The 18,134-nt window shown below is 37.2% G+C and overlaps 1 protein-coding gene across 7 annotated transcripts in view; it reads right to left on the reverse strand.

Moving 5' to 3' along the window:
* Nucleotides 1–16,702, reverse strand: part of ZNF366 (zinc finger protein 366) — a 32,006-nt gene extending 15,304 nt beyond the window's left edge. For 2 of the 7 annotated variants that reach the window (XM_014883589.2, XM_014883260.2), the window contains exons 1-2: nucleotides 16,572–16,702; nucleotides 1,167–1,236 (exon numbers count right to left, since the gene is read on the reverse strand). The gene's annotated coding sequence lies outside the window, so the exon portion shown is untranslated. Of the gene's footprint in view, nucleotides 1–1,166; nucleotides 1,237–4,322; nucleotides 4,402–11,327; nucleotides 11,392–15,335; nucleotides 15,464–16,571 lie in introns of those variants that run through there. The other 5 variants (XM_088156038.1, XM_014883338.2, XM_088156036.1 and 2 more) reach the window with 4 other exon arrangements.
* Between the last annotated feature and the right edge of the window lie 1,432 nt (nucleotides 16,703–18,134).

Below are 18,134 nucleotides of genomic sequence, written 5' to 3' on the forward strand. Positions count from 1 at the left end.
TCAGTCACTAGTGCACTGACTGGAAATAGTGCACATATACATACACAATATCAATTCAAGTGATCATGGAATGTCCTGATTTTGAAGGGACCCACAAGGATCATCCAAGTCCAACTCCTGGCCCTGCATAGGACACTGTGAAACATTATACCATGTACCTGAGGGCGTTGTCCAAATGCTTCTTGCACTCTGTCAGGCTTGGTGGTGTGACCACTTCCCTTCCCTGGGAGCCTCTTCCAGGGCTGAACCACCATATGAGTGAAACACCTTTTTTGATCTTCAAACCAAATGTCCTCTGCCTCTCTATCAGGCTGTTTCCTCAATTCCTGTCACTGGTCACCAGAGTGAAGAGATTGGTACCTGCCCTGCCTCTTCCCCTCATGAGGAAGTTGTAGACTGCAATGAGGTCTCCCCTCAGTCTCCTCTTCTCCAGGCTGAACAGGACAAATGACCTCAGCTGCTCCTCATATGGAATCCCCTCAAGGCCCTTCACCATCTTCATTTATATCCTTCATATAATGTGGTCCCAAAACTGCACACTGTGTCTGTGTGTATGTGTGCATATATATGTAATATATGTGTGTATATTCCACTGGACAGAATTTTTACTGGATATTCACCCTAATGTTTCCTTGTCACCCTAGCTCCCTGGTCAGAATAAGGAACAGTTAGACCTTGGAAACTCTTTGGGTACAAAGGTTTGGCTTATTTAAAAGGGAGAAGGAGAAGGGAGTCCCCTGAATATTGAAAAATTCTCAACTTCTTTCCAAAAGAAAAAAAATTTCTTTTAAGAATCCTTTTTAGCAAAGTCACACAATTTGAACATAAGGCTTATAGATCAAAATCTTCCCGATAAAGTATGTGCCTCAAACATCTTTCAACTTTGTATCTCATTTTTCCCCAGCAATAAGGGTATAAAATTCTTTAGAAAGCCCATAGCAACTGAGGACCCAGCTATGTTATTTACTGCTTTTGTTGGATTACTAGAATGCTGCCAAAAGTATACAGAAATGACAGTGAGATTTTCCTAACTGCTCCCTTGTTTCTTGGCTGCCAGTTACTCCCTTCTTCATACAGTTTTCTGCAAAGTTTCACTCTTTCTGGAACACAGAGCTGTAGAACTCCTTGAAATTACTAGAAAGAAGCATTTTCTTTGCACTACTGACCTTTGACTGCTTTCACTGAGCATACAGATTTATTCCACTGGCCACAGCTACAGGCATCACAGGACCAATCCTACAAGGGAAAGTGTTTATAGTCAGTGACCAACACAATCAGAAACATGCTGTATAATCAAACACAAGAGGACTTAAAAGGAAGAAGGAAGTCTAAATGTGGATGATCTTTTTGGTTTTTCTCCCCCTGAAAAATCGCCATGATATATATTTACGTTAATTATTTCTTCTTTCATACTGGTGGCAAAGCCTTGCTAATTTGAATGGAGGCATGCTCTTAAGTATGTCCAGAACTTAATTCCACAAAAACATGAGTTCTGAGGAAACTATAGATGAGACAACAGATTTGACCCCAATGCAAAATATACTTAGGGAACAGTCCCTTGTTCTTTAAATAACTTCAGCAGAGAACTTTGAAGTTTTAGTAGAGGTCCACAGTGCTCTTTTTCTACCTCACTCTGGAGTAGCAGATGTCATTTTGATACTCAGCAAAAAATAAGGCAGAGAGAGAGTTTGAATTTCAATTTTTTGGCATTATTTTAATATTTATTTTTATTTAGATATTTTTGTTTTCAAATATCACCTAGGGGCCTTTTTGTTTCCTATATAAGGATTTTGAAACTCCTTTCTTTCTGCAGAACTTATTATTTTAAATGTAGTGCTATGTAGTGTGATTCTAAACATTGGACAGTCATTGAAAATTCTAGCTTTTATCAGTAATATGTAAGCTACTAGGTTTTGAGAACTTGGTCTGGAAACTCACTGAAACAGAGACTTCCATGCTGTATTGGGCCTTAAAGATAAGACTCCCCCCACTAAACTGACCACTCCAGAGCTAAAGTCAGTTTCTGTGGAAGAGACAAGCATCTTCAAATTCTATTTCTTTATGTAAATAGAAATAGAGTATTTTGAAGAATAGGATGACAAATTAACTCTTCCTGTCCTTTCAAATCAAGAAAAAAAAGTTACAGTGAGTTGAGATAGTTGTAGGAATTACCGAAATAGAATATCTATGCAGCAGCTAATAATCTTGTTGACTTCCATGAAGGAGGAAGAGATTTTAATTCAGAATATAAATCACCATTTACTTCATGTCCACTCATTTCTCAGACAAAGGATTAAAGAAAGTATGTAAATGATGTTATTTATTCACTGTACAAGCAAATATGTTGTTACAGTCTCCAGTTAATACCCAGTACTGGAGTCAACAGCTAATTTTCTTAACGATTTAGTAGAATCAAGATTCTGCTTCCTGGATGAAAGTACTTTCTGTCTATAGACTAATAATACGTCCAGCCATAAAAATGTGAGGTTATGAAGTTTCTCAAATTTAAACACTGACTACAACTCTTCAGATTTTTCTCCTGGGCACCACAATCATAAATCCAGAAATAAGGCTGAGTGAAAGAGATATGACAAAGGTAAAAAGGTTGCTTTATTAGGAGGTTTGCACTTATGTTTGCTTTTTCAGAAGAAGATGAAACAGACAAAAATGGAGGAAGTCTTAATGGGGCCAAACTGGCTGAGCAGGTTCTTTTCTCTGCAAATTTCATGTTTAATCGAATGAAGGACTGTAGAAACTATGCCCTTTAAGAGTGCAATTCTGCTCTCCTTCTGAGGCCTGAAATATGGGCATTTACATGCAAAAAATTAAAACTAACAGCTGTTTCTGTTGGATGTTGTAAGGATTACTGACAAAATTAACACTATTATGTTTCTTGAGCTAAAGTTCAGCAGTTGGTGAGCTTCAGCTTTATTGAGCAACCAGCTGGGTTTTTTTCAATCACTGATTCTTGTCAACTGGTATTATGTCAAAAATTATCATTATCTTAATAGGTTTAATGAGCTCTTAGTCTGCTTTTCCAAATATGTTTTGGTTTAAATTTATTCGGTTATACAGCTGTTGAGCTTAGCAGCAAATTATTAGCACAGTTTTCTCTCATTTGCTATTTATGCAAAACTTGCATCTGTCTCAAGATCTGGCTGAAGGACTTTATTATACTGAATAAGTTTTATTTCAGCAGTGAAGTGCTCCCTACTGAATCTAGACTGCTTTGACTTATTTGTCAGATTTTGAAAATGCCAAGAACACCTGTACTAAGGTGAAAATGTCCACTACTGGTAACCAAGTATTTTCGAGTAGTATACATCTGGTCCCTCCTTACAATTTTCCTTGTTATTTTCCTTCAATGAAAGCATGAATCCTTCTAGGCAGAAGGTAATAAAACACGTAAAACCTACATCAGAATTTCTCTAAAATCAGTGTCAAACCTACCATCCTATTCTTTAGAGAAGCCAGTGCAAAGTATACTCTCCATCCATGTTATCCAGGCATAAATATTCAGATTTCAAGCAGAACATTTTGAAAAATGACCCCATTAACATATATGGAGTGTATGGTAATAAATTCAATCTGAGTACATAAACTGTGTGCATATTATATATAAACCAAGTATTTATTAAGACACCCAAATCAACCTTCAAGTTTCTATGCTACAATATTTGAAGCTAACCTAAAAAATTATTTATGTTTTAAATGAAAAAAACACTTCTTCTGCCATAGTTTGGAGCTGGGAGAAGACAAAAATTTGGACTACCTTGTGAAACTTGTATTACCTATATTATTTATACCATAAATAAATATGGATTTACAGAAAGTATCCAAAACCAATGAGTGGAGGTGTTGATGAGGAGACACAAATAGACTGCAAGCTTTTAGAAAAACAAAACTGAGCTGGGAATAATAGTCATTGCACTTAGTCAAATCCTTTTCAATACCACTTCTACAAACACTTGATTTCTCAGTCTCACATGCATGTAGACCCAACATCAAGTGAAGTCCATGATTTAACCATTAACTTAATTGTCTATGGAGATAAGGTTTCTTGCCCCGTGCCTTTTACAAGGGATATGTCTACTTAAATGGAGACCACTATCAAGATGAAGATATTGCCATAAATATTCCTCTTCCCTTTTTGGATTACCATCACTGATGGAACTGGAATTGGAAATAAGTAAACAATTGTTCGTGAACATGGTTTGGAATGACTGAAAATGAGAAGTGGACCAGATCAGGTTTTTTCTTCCTACATTAGTATTATAGTACAAAAAAGATTACTGTCTTTTCACTTCTCCCTGGGAAATTACCTTTATCTGCTGGTAGTAGGCTTCAGGATAAAACTTCTTCTTTCATCAACAAATGTGGGGTTTTTTTCAGTGAATGCTTGGTAAAAGAAAAGTGATAACCTTTGTAATTCTTCATAGGACATGATCAGACCTCACTAAGGCCTGTGGGAAGACTTCCAATGACATCTGAAAGTCCTTCTCACAGTTTGCCTTATTATTTGTTATGGGTTCCGTTGCCCAGTGAGATAGGAACACATCTACTCCTCAGACAAACGAAAAAACACTTGTATCTACAGAACATGTGTCAGCAAGTGGCTACCTTTGCAGACAAGCTTAATGAAAATCAAAGAGTTAGTTGATTAAAATCTGGCAGCTTGACATGACAGAGTAAACAGATACAACAAATAATGAACTTTCAAGGGTATCTTATTTATTATTTTTTCCCCTTCATTTGCTATTTTGGTATCATCCTAGCTTCATGTTCGAAGTTCAGTCATTTTAGAAATTCCTTCTGGTCTAAGGGCTTCCTATCCAGCATAGCTGCATTAATATTGTCTAGGAGGTGTCACCAATACAAAGAAATGGGTCTTCTCACAGAAAATTGTACAGTAGAAATAATCTCCCTGCCTTGTCTTTGCTCCTCCCAAATTTTAACATTTTAACTTGCATAATTTTTGTATATTAGCTGAGAAATGCAGAGGTTTAACATAACCATTTGCCTACACTGACTACAGTCTTTGAACTCATCTTGGATTTGTGTTTAACTTGTATTCATTTGTTTCTTTTTACTCATTTTTAGAGAGCTAGGCACTATGAGAACTTCCACAAGAGTATAGTTACATTGGTGTTCATTATAATAGAGAAAATGCCTTAAAATAGTATCACAATGATACATATTCACTTTTCCATAACTTACAGATCATTTTTATTTTGATAATTACTGAAAGTATTAAACTAGATTTCCAGATTTCCTCTGAAAGTCTGGAGCAGTCCCACTGTGCAGCCTGGCAAAACTAGGGTGATATTTGTGGCATCAGATGTGTTTATAGGGTTTATGGCATAATTTGTGTTCCATGTTTGCATTGGTTAGATTTAAACCAAAAATAAGTTGACAGATGCTGTAGCGAGGTAACTGCAGATATATTTCTTCTCTCCAATGTGAGTGCTTAGTTGTCAGTTTAGCAAAATGGTTTGCTATCCCTCTTGTTGCTTTTATGTGTGCTTATTCTAGGGACACCTTTGCTATCATTCTCTCTACTCTAACCAGGGAGTGGCTGAAGGTGGCAGAGCAGTGTGTCTGGGTTACCCACAGATCATCTACCCTTACTGGCTTACTGGTAATGCTTCTAGCAGTACTTAGCCCTATGGACCTCTCTAGTCATTTCAGGTTATGAACAAAGTAATTTTTGAGTATAATTTAGGCTGCTGTTTTGGTTCTTTATTTTTCTTTTTCTTATCCTCCTTTCCCCTTTTTTTCTCTTTTTTGCTTCCTCTTTGTGAGTTTTCTTGGTCCTTCTCTTACATGTTCTTCTCTCTTCACTTCTGTATTCCATCTGTTGTTCACTCCCTCTCTACTTCTCTATTCTGTTTGCTAAAATGATCAGCAAGACAGGGACAACCTGCATAAAGAAATTAATGTTAAGTCAACAGACTCTGAAGTGTTATCTGCTTACACAAAGTCACCTCAAACCACAGCTACACATGATGGGAGCCTGCAAGGCACAGCAAATTATATGGTCTAAAAGTGTGTAAGGGGACAAAGATTTTATGTCTTCAGCTGAGCACCTGCATCTGCCTAATTTGCTGGTACTAACATAAAATTCAGAGCTGCTTTGGTGTGGGACACATATTGAGAAAGTAAGAAAATTACAGCCTGAAAAATATTCCAGGCTGCAGCTTCTCAGCTCTGTTCCCAGCCGATAAGCTGGTCCAGCTCAAGGCTAGGGAGAATTTCTCCCAGGGTGATAATTTGGTCAAAATAAAAAGGAATTAATAACAAGATAGAACACCTGTTGTGGTGTGTGACCAGGCCCTGGGAATGGGGTGTCTTCTCTCTGAACCAATCACCTTTTCTCTACTCTTGGAGTTGCAAGTCATGCTATAAAACCAAGTGTGTTTCTGAATAAACTTGTCTCTTTCTTCCTTTCATGAAAGACAACCATGTAGCTGTGCATCTTATTTCCTCTGCACTTAAAGGGTTAAAACCCTTTTCCACGGCTACACTTTAGAGTGCAAGGGAGAGGGAACAGCTGTTTGCTGGCAGACCTCTGGATCCACCGTGTAGCCCTTCCCCATCCCTGCCCACAGCAGAGTGGGCTCTGCCCAACCTCTTGCCTTTTGCTGTTCCTCCACAAAAACCTGCAAAGTGTAGCTTAGAGGAAACAGAACCTCTGGTGAGGCACGGGAGGATGTAAAACCAGGCATGTCAGCTCAGGCTAGCAGTGTAGCTAACCCAAGACACTGCTCTTGTGAAGAATACAAGAAACAGGAAGGCATAATATGTCAATTTTCCAGCCTGATGTTCAGGCATCCTAAAAAACTTCCTGCAAACAGATTGTAACCTGAAGTTATACCTGGGAGCAGTCGGACTCCAGAGGGTTGGAGTCCGCAGCCACTAACAATCACATCTGTCTTGCCTCTGCTCCCCACCTCTAGGCACTTGTACTTTTATTAGTCTAAAGGTCCAGCTCCAGCCAAAGGAGACCAGAGTCACCAGTACAGGCTTCAGCTAGGGCACCTCCCTAAGAGGTTAGAGATGTGGGTCCAAACTTCTTGGGAGGGAAATTAATCAGTCTCCCATCTTGTGGCTGTTGTATTTTTCCCAAAATTTGATGTTGTCAGCATATATTCAGTTACATGTAAGTATTCTTACAGGACTTGTTTCGTGAGAGCACTTGGGCATAGGTATCCCACGTTTTCAGACCCTGCTCAAAGCTCTGGGCTGACAGGATCAGGTTGGCCATAATGGTTACCTTTGCAGCACTTGTAGTAGAAGAGTTCCAAATGTGCAAAGTGTAACTGGTGCCAGTAGACAGGGTGGAAAATGCAATTTGATCTTACCCTTACTAGGCATTAGAATTAATGATGGATTGGCCAGCTCAGTTAATTACTCAATTAAACAACTCTCATCCTAAGCAGCTGACTTAATTTTGTCTCTGACATCATCTATGTTGTACTGAAACAATTATGGAATATCTGGGGTGTAGCTGAGAACAAGATTCGGGATTAGACTACTGTGAGATGATGACAATTAGACAAATTTCTTCCTTTTCGTAAATTGATAAGGTGATTTCATGTCATAGGCTGGAAGCATGGATGTGTCCCTGCCTTTATGAAGTATGTGGAGTCACTTTAATCACTGTTTATAGAAGTCCTATCACTCCATTCCTGTTTCCTCTCTATCCCATATTTGCCATTGCAAATTAAAATAATACATTTTTGGCACTGTAGGAATACTATGTGTTAAATACTTTTTCCTCTGGGAAATTCTCAAATAACATCCATGAAGCTTTAGGATTTTTTTCTCTCCATACAAATATAAAAAGAGATAGAGTGAAGAAAAGAACAAATGAATAATATAAATATTAGGAAGGATTTTGTAGTAAAATAACAATGTTTGATAGAGTGTAGAATCCTTAAAGAACACTTTGGGTATAATCTTTCCACCTACAATGCACAATCATCAAACACTATAAACAGAACAGAGAGGGTTTGAACTGTTATTTTAGGAAAAATAACAGCACTATGAAGAACATCCAAAATTAGAATGATCAAAAAAGCATGCCCTTCCATAACCCTCCTATTTGAGCTGTTATTTTGAAAGCAAACCTTTCACTGGCATTCATGACCTTTAAAAAGGAAATACACTGTGCTTTCCTTCCCACTGTAATCCCAATGTCCTTATCACCTATGTGGAGGCCAGAGAGATGGTCTGCTCTCCTCCCATCTCTCTGTTGTCTTAAAGGGTAGCTAAGGGCCACCTTCAGCTTGGTTCTTCAAGCCAGACAGCTGACTCCCCCATCAGCAGTTAATGCACCTTATGGGCGCCACAGGTACCTCAGAAAAGAAAGGATCAGATAAAATGTGCACACATGATTGGAAAAAGGGCAAGGGAGAAGAGGATTGTATGGAAGAGATTTCATTTAAAGGTTCAAAACAGATAAAGTTTTAATGAAAGGCTATTTTTTTTAACATGGAAGAGTATTATTAGTCCTCAGCGGGACCATTGCTTTTCGTACTTCTTCTGTGCTCAATTCCTTGTTTCACACAATTCAAAACTCATAGTGAAACTGAAGGTTGCTAGAGCAGTAGGTACCATGTGTTTCAGTAAGACATGTTATATCCTACAAAAACTGAAAGAAGAGGATTTTACCCAAAAACTGACAGAAGTGAGTATATATTTATGTGTGTATGTGTGTATGCATGTGTGTGTGTGTGTGTGTGTGTGTGTGTGTGTGTATGTGTGTGTTTATAAAAACTTATCTGCTACCAAAGAGATACCACTTCTCTTGGTGTCCAGTTATTAAAAGTAATTACCAGATAATGCTTTCCTATTCATTTTAGAAAGATGAACAAATTCTATTTCAGCTAAAGACTGAGCAGATTTCTTGCTGGAAAAGCTGCTTGGCTGTAAAGACTGATTAATCCTCATTAGCCTCTATTACTCACTTGTAATTAAGCTGGCTTAGTAATGACTTTGATATTTCCCTCTGAACCTAAGTACAACAGAAAATACAATAAAGGAATTAGACATATCAGTGCTTCTCTTAGGACACCACTGTGTTTATTTTATTGAGACTCAACAAGAAAAAAATAAGAATCGTATCAATAAGACAGCACGTAAAAAGGCTCTTAAGGCAAATTGCTGAAGCATTGGAAGGAATTTCTTTTGATATATCTGCCTTGTGATTAAGGAGTTCTGCTTTCCAAACTGCCAGAGCATAAAATCTCTGTCAAAGCTTTGAAACTGTGCTGAATATGCATTTATTGCCCAGAAAAATTATTGCTTGCATATATATCTTAAAATTTCATTCAATGAAGGTTCATTTTTTAAAGATAGTTTTGCTTACTTTGAAGAGAAATATGTTTATTTCTTCAGTTCCAGCATAGAATGGCACTTTTATCTGATCATATGAAGTACCTGCAAGAAGTAATTTAAGATACCTTCCTCTCTGCCTTTGCCCTTCATTTGTGGTGCCAAACTCAAATCTTGTCCTTGACTGAACAATAAAAATACTTTCCCTCTCTGATCCCCAAAACACATCCTGCATATCGTTCTTAATGATTTTGTTAACTTATAGAAACTTTTAAAAATAAGCACTAGTTTGTTGCCAAAACTGCAGAAAATCTGAAATTCAAAACAAATTTTATCTTGCTTCTGCTATTTTCATAAATTAGAAAACAAATTCCTTTGGTCAATATGAGGAAAAATTCTTGAGGTTAATTATTTTAAACTGAAACAGATTTCAAATGCTAGTTTTACTGAATTCAATACATTAGCATATTGAGTGGGAAAGACAGCTCAGACTTAGCCAAGTATCACCAGTGGATACTGGAACATTGACTAGAATCACAAATAAATAAGCAATTACTTTTTGCCAAAAAAAAATCAGAAGTGAGAAGAAAATCAATGTTTTTTGAAACCTGACATTCTGAACATTTCCCACTCTAATACTAATCCTTCACCATGAGTACAACAAAGACTTGCTCTATATATTAACTCAGTTCAGATTTTCATTGCAAGGAAAAGGAAACCAAAAAAATCCCATCAAACCACTGTGCCTCTACAGCATGACTAAGAATGGCCAACTAGCATTATAAAGTGAAATCACCTTAAGTAATTATATAACTGTCTCTACCCACACCTCCACAACCCCACCCCCAGCCATTCTAACCACGACCTTTTCCCTGGGAAAAACAAGTATCACATACAAAAACCTGGAAAAATTAATAGGAATTATTAGTCTTTTAGGAGGAATAGCAGGTAAGGCTCTTGTTTGAGCATGGGAACATTACCCAGTGAATTCTGCCATGACTTACTCTTCTAACCAGATTCACTGCCTTCCAGTGGGAGCCTGTTCACTGTTTTTTAGCAGGAAACACACTAGTCAAAATTCTTGCAGGAAGTCATTAGGGTGAACCCTGAGTCCTGATCATTGGCCTGCAGAATCCAGTAATAGCCACTCAACTGTGTTCTTTACCTATGACTGAAGTTTAGGTGGGATTCACTTTCTGTTGGATGTGAAAAAATTAATTAATGTGATTTAGAATGAAAAATTGGTATTTCCATTTTTCTGGCAGAGGAAAGAGGAGTTGGTTAGTATCATTTCTCTGATATATGTGACTCCTTCTGTGGCATCCTGACAAAATGCTGCCTACACACATAAAATTCTTCCAGAAATCTTGGTGACTTCATATTGTGAGTGCAGAATTATGCAGGAAAACTGTTTGATGTAGCATTCATACTGGCATGATTCCTTGCTCTATGGTTCTATAGAAAATATATTTTCCTGCTCATTTATAAATGGATGGGCTTAATTTCTGGTGAGCCTATGAACAAATTGTTGTCAGCTTGCTCTTCCAGGACATCCTCTACAGTTTTCTGGAATTCCTATCATAGGACAATGGTTTTGGAAAAATACAGGATGATCTTCACAGCTTCAGAAATCTGCACTAAGGAACTGACCCAGCGTGTGCTGGTGCCTACCAGATGCTTCAAACAACTTCTTCTGTTCCTTAGAAGCTGACAGATGCTCTAAAAACAGGTTTCTTCCCTTTCCACCTCCTGATATTGTTTTCATTTCACATGTATTCTAAATACTTTTAAGAAAAAGCAGACTAGTAGAAACATATTATGCTAACTGGAAGTATTGTATGACAGACGCCCCCTTTTCAAACAATGCCCTCAAATCTTTTTTATCTGGAGCTGAAACACCAAGTTGAAACACTACATGCCTTAGACAGCAACTCAGAGAAACAATTAAACCTGAAATAGTCACTACATCCCGACATATCCATCCCGGTTACCTTTTGATTTGGTTTAAATCCAGTGTATTGCACGTTGGTAATAGCACATAGTCTTTCCAGTTTACAAAGTCTTTAGTGGCAGATCCAGCACAGAGCCCACCGTGAAACAGGAAGTCTTTCATCACTGCAAAAAGGGTCTAACAGTTACATTGCAACCCTAAAAAGGGAAGACTGAAGTATAAGTGGCTCTTTCACAACTAGGAATAGCAACAAACGAATTAAAAGGAAGACTAGATTTCTTCTTGTCCTTCCCAGCCAACACACTTGTGGCTTATCAGAGGGGTTGGTGTCAGAACAGGAAGGGGCAAAGCCACATGCTTCTCTCCCAGAGCCACCACATCTGGTCCTCTGTTGTGGGAAGACCAAGATTCTTCCATGCAGGGAAATTAGGTGGTGTCTATTCTTCCTCAGGCCTTCAGACAGAGGATTGTGTGGGTGATGCCTACTTGCTGTGCCTTAGCTTCCATTTTACTGCAGCATCACCCAAGAAAAACTGCTGAAAATGTATGCTCCTTCTCACAGCCTTACTTTCCATTTCAAATTGGTTGTACCTGTCTCAAGCTCTCAGCAAAAGGTGATGCTCAGTATAGGAGCTCACTTTATCTTGTCACTTTTAGTAATTAAGCCAGTCTTCAACTTTGTATTTTTCAGTGTTCTCTGAATTGTAGTGCTTCTAATAAGCCTATGCAGATGAAAAGTTGGATGTTTCCAGGTTTACTTTTTTGAAGATTGACAAGGGAAAAATAGGTGTTCAGGAAACACACTTTTTACCCCAAGATTTTTCCTTTAAATCAAATTAATTCCTGCACATCCACAAAGTAGAATGAAAATGTGTTAGTGTTTTAGCTTTCATGGTAGAAGAGGGTGGAAGTGAAGAGAAATTAAAAACAGGATGGTATTTTCATCCTATATTTAAATAATTAATAATGGTTTTTTTCTAACATAAAAAGCAGGAAATTAGAAATGAAAGTAAAAAAAAAAAAGGAATTATTTACATAATTTCTTCCCATAACCTCCAGAGCACAAAAATATTTTCTTTTACTACATGATTACTTAGTTTAATTACTACCAATGACATTACAAGTTTTTACAGTACATTAAGAATTGTTGGTTGAGAAAATGCTGTGTTTCACTTATCAAGAACAGAGTAATATATATAAAACCATTTGTTTTACAGAAGCAAGTCAAAAAGTTTTTACATTTGGAAGGAACTAAACCGAACATTAAGTGATATTTTTCACTGGATCATTAGTATTTTAGAAGTCAAGCAAGAAGGACTAGTCCCTGTTAGGTAGATATAAACAAAAAATGCACATCTAGAAATTCAATGCATGTTTTAAATAACTGCTGAGGATTAACTTAGGCCTCTTCATTAAACAAAAATCTGAATATCATTTATAAACTGCCAATGCATTTTTACAGCAATGGAAAGCTGCAGTCTCAATTTCAGAATAGCAAATTTTCAGAAAAAAAGGAAGAATCCCAACTAAATTTTTGTCTCTTTTTTCCCCCCCTTGCATTTATTTCTTTCTTTTCAAAGGCTTTGCATTATTTATGTCTCTATAATTCTTTCTTCTACAAGATGACATTTCTTTCTTTTTAGTGATCTTCTGAGATCCTAAGTTAGATCATGGAAAACTATTGCATTTAAGAAGAAAGTAACTATTTGGTTTTAATAGGTGGTTTACTCTTAAAAATTTTTTTAGTTATAAAATTAGTCCATCAAGCAAATTAATAACTTGATGACAACCTGTAGCAGTCTAACAGCACTTATAAGATCTCTTTGAAGGAGAAATTTAATTAGATCAGTCGAAGAACATGCATTGGTGCTCAGAAACTGTGGATCATTTTTTATCAACTAGTAAGAAAGATGTTGCCTTAGACACAACTGATTTGTGTCCTTTAACCACAGCCACAGAAAATCCCCATTACCCTGTGCAGCCTTTACTGCTTTTGTTTCTGATGTGCCATTCTGCTGACATCGGCAGAAGAGTGGAGCAGTCCACTTAGAAATCTTTCTGCACCATTGAGTCTGTGCAGTTTCAAAGATTGAAAACAATCCAAGTGCTGTCTGAGATCCATACTCTTCTGTCTCAGTGCATGGGGCTTGTCTTGGGTCGCTTCCATGATTCAACCCCTCGTGCTTGTCCTGTTCTAAACCCTGTGTATCTCTCTCTGACACTAAAGGAGCAACACCTTAAAGACATGATACTGCATTTATTTGTGACAGGCACATCATGGGATTCAAACCACCACTATCTGCTCTGCACCCAGATAGTCCTAAAATAAGGCCCTTGCTGATGCACTTGTTTGTAAGAATGAGAAACAATTTAAAAAATAGCAAAGAAACCTGCTTGAGATTCAAAGCTCCGAATTATCTCCTGGTAAAAAATGTACATTATGCGTGCCAAAAGGTTACTAGGAATGCGCTACTATTCTGTATCTGAAAAGTCTCTAGAGTTTACACCATTAAAGAAGCTGGTCTTAAATATAAAAAGGCAATTGACATTTACAGAAAGACTTCTCTTGGTTTCTATGCTTTTTTGTACCAGACCTGTTAGCTTGACATTTCCATGGGTTACAAATTTTTTCTGTAACCTCTCTGCCATTATTAGTATAGCTTTATTTTTCTATTTCCAAGTAAAAGCAATATTCTTCTATATTTTATTTCATTATAATTGAGAACACATCAAATGGAAATAATGGCTTTAAATAATTCTCTAAGGAAATACATACACTGACTGACCATTTACTTATGTTATATACTTAAATATGGCTATTAGCAGTAGAAGCAGTAAAACTTTAAGCAAGATAAACACAAAGTGTCTCTTTTTATTCTTGGCTTCTTTTGTGAATATTTTTTGTAATTTTAAGAGTTGAGCCATTAACCATTAGCAGTCCAGTCTCTACAAACATTGGGATGAATAACTGAAAATTCATTGCACAAATATTTAATTTGTACTGTAAACTAGTAGCAAATCTGCACCCAATACAGACTCAGACTGTACCTTTCTCTACTGTAAATGTCTCAGTGATGTAGGAATAACATGTCAGCCAAAAAATCATCTTCCTGACACCTCAAGGAAGGTACCAGTTTTGTTACAAGCTCCTGTTGTACTAAATCATGTTACGGTGGTTCTGGCAATAAATCATGCAAATTGAAAATAAATAAATTCCAAGGGATTGCAGAGATGTATTTTTAAAGGAAGTAAACCTAACAGGTAAAATATAAGAATGAAATTCAAAATTCGAGCTCTATTTTTAACTGTCAGATTACTAAGCATTCCTTTTAAAAAGCTCTTTCTCTGTGCTTATTATTGAGAACTGAGTTTTAAAATCGTACACTTTTGTTCACCTACTATATTCACCTGCTTTTGTTCACCTACTATGATTTGAACAAATTTATTCATATTTATGTATTTCAGACAATGTCTCAGAGAAAGGATTTATTGAAGAATACACAAATGTTTATCATCTTCAGAAATAAAATCTGTACCTAAAGGTTGCAGCTTGCTTTTACCTACATAGCAAACCGAATTTCTGAACTAACCAGACCAAAAACTAACAAGTGATTGCAATCCAGAGTAATACCCTGCAGTTCAAACAAAATACCACCACAAACCCAGGACTTATGCAATTTTCTGTGCATGTTTGGAAGACTCCTATACATCTCACTTGATGTAAAAACTGGTATTCCAGGTGTTTGACAAATAACTGTCAAAATAGCTGTCCAAATCATGTCTTTAATTTGAATCAGTATATAGCCACATAAAAATAAACCCAGATATCCCAAGAGGAAGATGTGGCAAATGGTTTTCACAGCAAGGCCAGGCACACATTTGTTATTAACAGATAACAAATTGTTTGTGAGTTAGTATAACCAAATAAACTATTAACTCGTACCAAACCAGAGTGGCAACATTAAGCTAAGGAGAAACAAGTTATTTCCATTTCCTTTGGCAGAACCCCCTTTGGCTGCTCCCAAAGCAAAAGGAATCCACAGCTTACCCAGAAATTGGGCTGAATTTGTGGCAGATCATTCCTTCTTATGGAAAAACCCGCAGAAAGACACCAGATAGAGGGAGGCAGAAAGTCCTTTCCACTAGTTGTTCCAGCGGAGGGTGGGAGCAGGAGGCTGTCCCAGGGCGGAAGCACAGCCCAGGTACCCTGGCGGGAGCAGGATTTGGAGCAGGGCAGCTGGAGCTGCCTGCCAGCCCTCTGCAATTTCTGCCCACCATTTGTAGCCTCTCTGTCTGGGCTCTGGGCATCCTGCAGAGGACCCTGCACTTCAGAGAGCAGCAGCTTGAAGAAATTCTTAATCATAAAATGAGCAAATTCTCCTTATGCAAAGAAACGGATGCCTGTCCTATTTCTTGCCCCACCTCTGTATTCTGCTTCAATAAAAGTATTCAGGGGAAGATTTTTCTTATGCAATATTTGAAACATACTCTTGTATTCAATCACTCATTTCACATAGCAATTCTGATCATTCTGATGCTTTTATGATCAACATGAAAAACATTATTGATGTCTACAAAAATGTAAACAAGAGATACACAATTGAGTCCATCCTACTACTGATGTGAATATTCAGGCTCAGTGTTGTTATGTACAGCACAACATGAAAATTTTCTTTTGTTTTGTTTTTTTCCAAGTGAGATCCAGGAACCATCTCACCACCTCTTAAATGTCATTGTTCCTAGACTAATCATATACACAGATGAGTAGAGATAAACATGTGTAATCCTAAACACAATGCAGTTGGAAGGCAACAAAAACAGCCCCAGTAATTCTTCTCCCAACAAAGCACAGGTTGGTGTGCTGGAGCAGACTTCAATACTGGCAGATGATAAATTAAATACATTGATTCCCTTATGACATATCTCCTCTTTATATTTGAGCAATGGCCCGGTGAATCTTGCTGAAACTGTTGGGATAAAGTTAGTAACAAGATTCTGGTAGCAGGACTTACATACACAAAATTCACTGTAGATTATATTATGAATACTATCAGCCTTATTAGAAAATACCTTCCTATCTGCATAGGTTAAACCATATGGTAGAAGTACCAATATCTGAAAACCAGACTACAGGTATCTCTAGCAGACTGCTTGTTAATGCATATTGTTATTATTCTTTTATCAGTTAAGCATGTATCTGATTAACGCCTTTTCTTAATACAAAAGCAGATATATATATTGCACTTCTAAAGAGTTAACCATAAAAGAATTTTACTTAACTTACCAGTTGCTGAAGCTGGAAGGAGTCTTGCCCTAAACACTACCTGCTCTCATGTTTGTAATATCTGTCTCTCTCTCCTGCTGTCTCCCTACCCCCTGTGCAGAGATTGCAGTAAACTTAGAAAACTAGCAGGGACAATGTTTCAAATTACTTAAGAAGGAGAACAGGAACAATCATTTCGTTCTCTTTTTTTTTTTTCAGATGAGTACAGTACCTTCAGAAAGAAGGAAGGAAGGGAGGGGAGAGGAAGTCAACAACCCTTTGCTTTCCTGAAAAAAAATAAGGAAACAGCAGATAGCAATCTCGTTTTCTCTCAAACAAAATGTTTGGAAAAATAAATACATCCAATCCAAAAGGAATTCCTCAAGTATTATATCTGCATTATTGGCTTCATAAAACCTTCTTTACAGCTCATTATGTGCAACCACATGAAATGAATTTCTGAAGTAGTAGGTAGGAATAAGACACCCATATCTTATGCAGAACAATAAGCTTGCATAGATAATGAAGGCTTTTACTCTAGAGAAAGACTAATCATATATGTATACATAGATCTTGTTTCCATGGTGATATAGGTAAAAAAATGCCTAAACCCCCTGTTTACAGTGATCACAAGAAAATAGCACATTGGGTATTTACAGAGTGCTGTGGGGCAAAAGAAGGACAATGAAAGGGGTCAGAAAAGTGGCAAGGATCATTGCTTGGTACTGCTTGGTACTGGCAGTGCAGTAAGGAGTAACTGATCTCAAAGAATGACATTATGGAAGGAATACTGATTAATCCAAACAGAACCAGTGTACTATGTTCTAGAACTGATTCTATACTTTATTTGTTTCTTTCTTTCTTTCTTACCCCATTAAACACATTTTGACAACCAGATACTGACCAGCTGGCTGGAGATATACTTGGGATAAGTTTAGCCCATTGTGCTCCATTGTATTTTTGTTTGCTTGTATCTTTCCCCCTAACTTTATCTATCATCCAAAGGTCACTTACAGTGATTAGATGCTCCCTTTTTTTCCCATTATTTTTTTTCATTCTAACATACTTGCCAGTAAACACCTTCACACTGTCATGGAGCTATGTGTTTAGTATGTCCAGTAATGCAATAGTGAATATGGAGCTGCTTCTCAAGCAATTCAGATTGATTTCTGTGAAAGACTTCTAAAAAAAAAGCCTTTTCAAAAGACTCTCTCCTACATATTCTGCCATAAGACTTTGCTCTGGAAGCAATATCTAGATCAATGCTGCTGAAATAATTTAGATTACTGCTGTAAGTCCAGTTTTAATGGAAGAGCAAGTTGCTGTTATCCCATAGAGATTAATATTTCATTTATTGTACAATAACCAGAATTGACAGGCTTTAAACCAACATAGGAAGTAGTTCCTTAGCACCTATGTTCCTTCATGTGATTCCTGGTGCTATTTCCTGAAGATACCTAGCCATTATTTGGTTGGAGAGGCTTTTATCTTAATATTCAGAAAATTAAATCTTTGACAATGGACATCAGCATTTGACAGAGCAGTGTAGGTGCTATGAGTGATCTCTGGTCTTACAACACCACC

Source organism: Sturnus vulgaris, chromosome Z (assembly GCF_052056855.1).
Source record: "Sturnus vulgaris isolate bStuVul1 chromosome Z, bStuVul1.hap1, whole genome shotgun sequence".
NCBI classification, from domain to species: Eukaryota; Metazoa; Chordata; class Aves; order Passeriformes; family Sturnidae; genus Sturnus; species Sturnus vulgaris.